Genomic DNA, 8,442 nt, shown 5'->3' with positions numbered 1-8,442 from the left:
TCTCCAAACCAACAGACAGGACGTCCATCACACGGAGGTTTCTCCCTGAAGTCTCTGCAGCTCTCTGGACACCACACTGTCTCAATCCGTCCACACTGAATATGAGAGGGGGAAAATGAAAATAATAAATGCTTTAGACAATAAGAAATATAAAGTTGACTGTTGAGTTGCTCAGTTTTTTTAGATTGTCAATACTATTACTGTATAACTAATATCTCAGGTTAAGAGGCACCTTCAAATAAAGATTGGTCTTTAAATACATGTTGTATTTTGAATTGTTTGTCAAAAGTCAAGGATCTAGAACTGGTACTTAGTTTTAATGATACAGTCAGTTATTATGCTGTTTGGAGGAGGCCTCACAGGTAAGAGCACTAATGGCGCGTTTCCACTGCAGGCATCGCTCGGCCTCGCTCGGTTTGGTTAGGCCTTATTAGGCCCGGCTCACTTTAATGCTGCGCTTTCATTACAGTTTAGGAACTGGGGCAGTTACTATAGTAACACAGTGTAGGCGGAGCCGTGACGTCATCTTCAATGAGAGCCCCAGAAAAACAACACAGCCGTTAGCTCTTAGCACTCAGAGCTCACAGCTCCTCATATCTGTTCAGAAAGTAGACAAAAGTTACAAGTACAAACCATAGACTGCCTGTGTCATGGCGAATACAGTCGCTGGTTTATTTATGTCTGTATAGGCCGTTGTTGTGAGTGTGGACGGTCGGAGCATATATAACGTTAGCTTAGCCAAGCTACATTTAGAAAACATGCATTTTAAAAGGGTTTTTTGCCTGCCGTCTGTCTGCAGACTTGTCAAAGCATTAATTCATGGTTTTTACTAACCGGTATCAGCATGTTGTTAATTCTGCATCATTTTGAAACGTGTATTACAATTAAATCACGTTAAAATATGTTCATCTTGTTGTAGTTGTAGCCCCCTTGCCAGCGATTCTCTCTCTAGTTTAGCATACTCAGCCCGACTCAGCCTGGTTGTTCCTGGCCCTAGAACCACGATTTAGTCGGGCCAGAAAAAACAATAGAGTCTGGCTGCAGACCGCAGCAAGGAGGCGGATCCTATAGGGGTGGATCCTATAGGGGCGTTTCCTATAGGGGCGTTTCCTATAGTGAACGACGGGAGCCGGCTCTCGCCCGCGAACGAGTCGTTTTTTGTTTTGTTTTTGCGGAGGGATCTAGATCGGCATGAAGGCACATTATGCAATGTGCAATGTGGACATTATCCCGCTTATTACACATGGCCACATTCTCAACAAAGTAACGACATGACTCTCAATAATAATTGAAATGCTTTTATGGATTTAGAAAAAGATTTTATTGATTTAAAAAATAGTTTTATCTATTGATTTAAATTGACATGCATCCGCTAAGAAAAGTAGTCCGTTGTTACTGTTTGAACTAACGTAACAACGGCAGGAACTGCTTCTATAGTGTTTTTGAGGAGCTTTTTGATTACAGATTTGAAAACATCGTTGCTTGCTTTAAAAGTAGCACAATTCATTATGTCAAACCTTGAAAGATATCCCTGCCCTAATGCCAAAAGTAACTGGCAACTGAATATGTGTCGCCGTAGCTATGATGTCTATGTCTGGACCGCTGCGTAAAAAGGAGGGTTTCTGCCCCATTACTTCTCTTCTTACTTCTATAAGAATAAAACACGGAGGACGGAGATCTCTTGTTGTCCCCCTCTTCTCCCCGCTGCAGCCTAGCAGCTGATCTCAAAGCACGCTCCCCTCTCCTGCAGGGAGAAAAACTATATTTATATACTTTATATAGGTTGATACAGTAGCCCCTTTTTTTAAATAGTTTTTATAGGTGTTGCCATCTGTTTTGTGTAGTGTGGTTCTACAAGCAAGTCAATGCATTCATTGGGTGGTATCAGAGAGTTACACGGGTCTGTAAATGCAATGAAAACAATTGGCCACAGCAAATAATTTATATTAAACATGTAATTTCTACTTTTGAATACTTTAGTACAAAGGATGTCTTGAATAATTTAAGTGATATATGTGTACACATATAAATCATTAGTCAAAACAGGGCTACATTTGATTTAATTAAAAGGTATAATATGTGGTAAACTGAAGAGCCCTTTGGGAGCCGAAAGAGCCGGCTCTTCTTGGTGAGCCAAATGATCCGGCTCACCAAGAAGAGCCGGAATTCCCATCACTAGAACGAATGACTTCTTCTGCGAGGATTTATAAAAGCAGCTGGAATCCCTTAAGTTGCTATTGGATAAAAAAAGTTAGGAAACGCCCCTATAGGAAATGCCCCTATAGGATCCGCCCCTATAGGATCCGCCTCCTTGCTGCGGTCTGCAGCCAGACCCATCTCAGAAAAAGGTGAAAAAGTAGCCCCGGGCCAAAACTAGGCCAGGTGGAAACGCAACCAAAAACGGGCCTCGCACGGCTCGGCACGCTTAAAGCGAGCTACCCGCTGCAGTGGAAACGCGCCATAACTAGCTACCATCACATGTACCTTAGCTTGACTTAAATGTATTAAACGTATAGTTCAGTGATGGCAAAATATAAATAACTAATGTCATGCAAACATATTAATATTTGCTTGATTCCAGAGTTGAATTTAGCACAATTGCATACAAACGTTAAGGCAGGGGTCTCCAACACGTCGATCAGCTTTTCAGTAGCTCGCCGCTCGATTATCGATTATAGCGTAGTGACGGTGCTTCCTGATTTCTCGGCCGCGGCCGGACAATAAAGTGTTTTTATTTTAGAATTGTTTCTGTCACACAAATATAAAATTGGTCCGTGACGCAGAGATCAAGGAGCAGATGTGACAGCGGCACAGCGACACCACACATGGAGCAGTCTGCTTTCTCCAGCAGCACCAGCAGAATGACCCGCTCTGAATCAGTCCGCGTCGCTGCGGCTCAGAGACACGGGGAGGGATTTGTGCTTTTGAAAAACACTCGTTATCGTAATGTCAGGTTTTTGGTGGATTTAATCAAGTCTTGGATTGCAGAGTATGAATGTCCTCTTGCTATTTTCAGTTGATAAATACGTGTGTAAAGTTTGTGAAGGCAGGAGGAAAGCTTCCGCGATCACCGTCTCCTCTCCGTTCCTCCAAGCCCCGCCCCCTCCTGAAAAATAACTACTAATAAGAGTGACAGGCTGACAGTGACCCGATAGAAACTTTATTATTCACTTAATCACTGAGATATAATGAAGCTAACTTAGTCTCATACATTCATGGGATTCATGCAACAGTGAGACAGAGAATGTGAGTGTGCACCCACATGCACTATTTTAGTTGTTATATGCTGTTGTAAATACTCCTGTTGTCTGCTGTGTTCAGACTCAAGTCCTGTGTGTGATGCCACATTCAGGACATTCAGTGTCCTTTCTTTAACAGAAGACCGTGGCTAGAAGCTGCAGCTCGACTGCAGAAGCATTAGCTTTTTGTTTTTGAGGATGGAAAAATGTCACACACAGATATAGGGAGGCTAGACCTATAGGCCTACAATTGATTAATTATGGTTTATAATTTAATGTCAAGACGAAGAAGAAGAAAATATGGATGCACTGTTCAGTGTCAATCCTGTGGAGATGGAGGTTATAAATCTCCAAAAATAATGTTCAGCTGAAGTCTCAGCAAAACTCACAACATTTCTGGAGCCTTGTAGACCCAGAAAACTATAAGAACATTCACCAAGCAGCACTGAACACGTCTGCTTTATTTGGTTCTGTATACATCCCTTTGTGAAGCAGCTTTTTCTGACATGCATGTCATGAAATCTAAATACAGAACAAGACCGACTGATGAACATGTAAATGACTCCATTAGAGTGAACCTAAGTGGGTCCAGCATACACCTGTATGGTGACTCCATGCAGCGCCAGTCATCTCACTGTAAAAAAGAGTGAATGCACTTATTTTACACACGTGCCATAAGATGCTTGCAAGGTGGTGATTAAGGCGATGTATTTACTATGTGGGCCATAATAACAAGTGAAAACATTGTATTTTGCTCTTGGACATTTATGTGAATCTTCAGTGATGTACTTACTATGTTGTCCATATTAATATGTGAGAAATTGTCGTTTTCTTGGACCTTGATGTGAAGTTAAGATTTGTGATAAGCTTTAGGTTTTGCAATTTCACACAAAAGTATAGCTTAATTCAACTGATGAGTGCTTTGTGCTATGTGAATAAATGTAAGCGATGCGATGCAAGTAGCTCTTGGCCACTTTCATTTTTTCAAAGTAGCTCTCAGGTGAAGAAAGGTTGGAGACCCCTGCGTTAAGGGATTTTAAGATTCTGAAGTCTTCGTTCTAAATAGAAAATAGCATGGATAATTTACAAAGGCTTTAAAAACACAGCAGGAGCCCAAGACAATTATAAAACTTGTCATTATGTCAGTACAGTTCAATTGGTTTTATTTTCATAAACGGTTATCAACCGTTAGTGCCAAAGCAGTAGGCTATAATATATGAATTACTGCTGTATAGACTACAACCACTACTTGTTTAGCTAGCATAAACTCAACAAAGCTAGCGTTAGCTGGCTGACTGACGTTATTTTGCCGCTAAACTGCACGATATAAAACGGTGGTCTTCAAAGCGGATTTAATCCCCAATCACAATAATAATATTCAAAGTAATACTGGGCAAGTAATGGGCAACATTTACCATTGATTGATGCACCATGTCAGGGGACTGGTAGCGACCCTCTTTGTTGATTGAGCTGATTGAATTGTGTAGTTATGGTAAAATCCCAGTGAACTAGTCATATTTACAATATATTATCGTATTATTTACATTTTTATATTTACAGTAAATTACTGGCTACTGTGTTGCATTACTTCTACAGTAATAGTGTGAAAGTAGAGGTAATTACTGTAATTGATGTACATCAAGGTACCATAATACCACAACTCTGTACTGCTATATCACAGAAATTCCATGGGCATGGCAACTGTAAAGTCACAGTATGTAGTTGTACTTTTATTCTAATTTACTGTAAAATATATACAGTAAATTACTGTGAAATATTCACAGTCAATTACTGTGAAATACATGCAACTAGTAGCAAGTAATTTACTGTAATTTTACAGTCAAACATTTTACAGTGTAGGCCTACCACACACACACACACACACACACACACACACACACACACACACACACACACACACACACACACACACACACACACACACACACACACACACACACACACACACACACACACACACACACACACACACACACACACACACCTACACACTTACACACTGTCGGCTATACCACCAACACGTTCTCACTCCCATCCCGTCACATATTGACGGACGGTCAGGGCCCCTCCCCGTCGCTATATTACGTACAGGGTACCCCTTGCCCGTCAGGCTTCTACGGGAAGGGCGTCCCATATACCTTCATTGCGGACAGCGGACCCCTTGACCGTCAGGCTTCCACGGGCAGGGCGTCCCATAGACCTTCATAGACCACGTGATCAACAACGATGGCTGACCTTTGTGTTATTCTCGGTGGAAAATGCCTATTTTAAGGTTCATTTGGCCATTAAAATGCGTTTTGATGTCATTTTATGCGAGTAATGAGTTTTTATTTCTGATTATATGTGCAGTACATGTACATGATGTTTAGTTTGCTAGTTATGACGAAGATTACTTCATAAATGTGTACACATTCATGGTTGCTAAGGTGGTTGCTATGGACGCTGCAACAGCTCCCAGACCACGTGATCAACAACAATGGCTAACCTTCGTGTTATTCTCGGTGGAAAATGCCTATTTTAAGGTTCATTTGGCCATTAAAATGCGTTTTGATGTCATTGTATGCGAGTAATGAGTTTTTATTTCTGATTATTTGTGCAGTATGTACATGATGTTTAGTTTGCTAGTTATGACGAAGATTACTTCATGAATGCTAACGTTGGAAATGTGGAAATGTGTTTTTTCACAGCAGAGTCACCCTCTGTACTTGGACTTATTGGAAGAATCTAAAGGCAAGAACATCCCAAATATTCATTTAGGTCTTTATTTTAGACCTTTAGTGTTGCCGTCTGTGAGGAAAATATATGGGGCTCAGAGCCTCGTATTTTTTAAATCTTTTTTTCCTTCTAATTTGTTATTCTTTTCAAAATAACACACTGTTATTTACTCACCAATAACACACAATTATCCTTGCTTTTATTTATTGGTTTAATTCCATAATCTCGGTCTTTTTTGGCGTTCGTCAGGAACTGAATTTCAAAATAAAAATAACCGGAAACAGACGTGGGCATTTCGAGCGATTACCCAAGATTCTCAGCTACGCTGATTGGATGTTTTAGCCGCAATGCATGCTGGGATTCGGTGTTTATATTATATTAAATCCGGAAAACATTTGAAAAGAATAAAAATAATACTTAATTCCGAGTGCTCTTGCTTTTCTCTTTGAAAGTCATCACATAATGGCATTGTAATACACGGTTCGGCTGCATTAAATATTACAGATCTGCTGTAGTTCTTTATTTATAGAGCCCCAAAGAGACCTTTGGAAAAACTGAAGAAATGCCGCCGAAACTGAATACTTGACGTGGATCATAAATATATCAACAATTAAAAAACTTCTCAATTTCTCTTCACACTACGTCTCCTTGCAGTATCAACACTAATTCGGCTGATTTTTACATTTGATATAATTCATAGATAGGTTATATTTACACCATAACGGTGCACAGCTGATATAAAAGGACTTGTAGTTTTTAAAGATATTACTGATTTGAATTGGATTGAATTTTGAATGTAAGAATGTAAATACTGAGTCTGAAATAGTATAGCAATATGCTGTAAAATTATGTGAAAGCATGAATAAAACTACACATCTTCAGATGTTGTACATACAAGTATCTGTGTGTACCTTGTGTGCCTAGTGGTTAAAGCACGTTATTGAATTATTGTTTTTATGTGTTATATTTGATTACAAAAATATTAAGAGTACATATACTTTCATAGGGGGAAAGTAGAAGGTCTGTGATAGAAATATAGAATATAAAAAATCAAGAAGATACTATAAGTGATCTCTTCAATAAAACAGGTTAGTGCAGGATGTACAAAGATATTAATAGGAGGAGGTGCAAAACAGAAAAACGAATTAACCTTTATTTAAACATTAAATAACAGATTAAGGTCTTCTTTTAAATAAGAAAAAAACGTTGGGGGTATCTATCTACAGATAAATACAAAGTACTTAACGTCTAATATATTGCTTTCCTGCAATGTTAACTGTTGAAGCACTTATTTTAACTGATATTATACATATGGATTATACTCTTATGTATGTAGATAGAATAAGAAATGTGCAGAATATGACAGTTTAATGGTGGAGGTACACACATATTGATAGATGTCTTGTAATGCACTGTGGAGAGACCTGTGACCCAAGTTTTTCATTCATTGCCTAACTACACCATAGTTGTGTAAATGATATGTCAATACACCTTTAAAATCTTGAAATCTTGAAAGGGATGTGCAAAATAGCCATAATATATAGTCTTTAATTAACTATTAGTAGAAAATAACGAGTAATTAATATACTGTATTACTCGTTTCCAATAATGTCAATTGCAGATACATGTTTAGTCTTCTCAAGCACCAACTATCAAATATCTCTCCTGATTGTTGGCACTTGACAATCACCTTCCCTGAATTTTACTCAGGTGTAACTAAAGTCTGATTTAAGGGTTGTTTATATCTCACATCATTAATCAGAATCTGCAAAGTAACTCAAATAAGTGTAGTGGAGTAAAAATACCAGGTTAACCTCTGAATTGTAGTGGAGTAGAATTACAAAGTATCAATTAACTTTCATGTGGGTATATATTAATGCTATATATTAATGCTGCGCATTATGGACAGAGATTTTCACCCATTTATTAATTATATGTTTTACATTTGATAACACCAATGTGTTTAATACTGGCAACTTCTAATTGTGGGGAAAACGGAAACGTTCAGTAGACGTCCCATAGAACATTTTGCGAAACACAATAGTGTTGTGTGTAGTTCTGGGGGGGCGTTCGATTCCAGTTTTGGATAGTCTGGCGTGGTTTCGTTCCATTTCAAACAGCTGTTTGACGCTGTAACCTTGGCGCACTGCCACTCCAACATCCAATCCCGGACCTTGAAGAATAATCACGGGGACTGTAGTCCTAAACGATAGCTGGGGATTATGGGTAGTGTAGTGTCTTCGCAGTGGCGACTGGTCATTAGGGGCACAGCCCCACCTAGTGTCAGCAGAAAGTATTAAAATAATGATTACAACAAAATGCAAAAAATAAATTAAAAAATATATAAAATATATTTTAAGATCATGTTTAATCATCTGATTCGTCTGTACATTGCTGTTTTAGTCTGTGTTCTTCTAATTAGTGTCTACAGTGTGTGCCTATTGAGCTGTTTAGAGCCATGTGGGAC

This window comes from Pseudochaenichthys georgianus, chromosome 4, assembly GCF_902827115.2.
Source record: "Pseudochaenichthys georgianus chromosome 4, fPseGeo1.2, whole genome shotgun sequence".
In the NCBI taxonomy this organism is placed as follows: Eukaryota; Metazoa; Chordata; class Actinopteri; order Perciformes; family Channichthyidae; genus Pseudochaenichthys; species Pseudochaenichthys georgianus.
The sequence above is the reverse complement of the archived record's forward strand: the minus strand, read 5'-3'. Positions refer to the sequence as shown.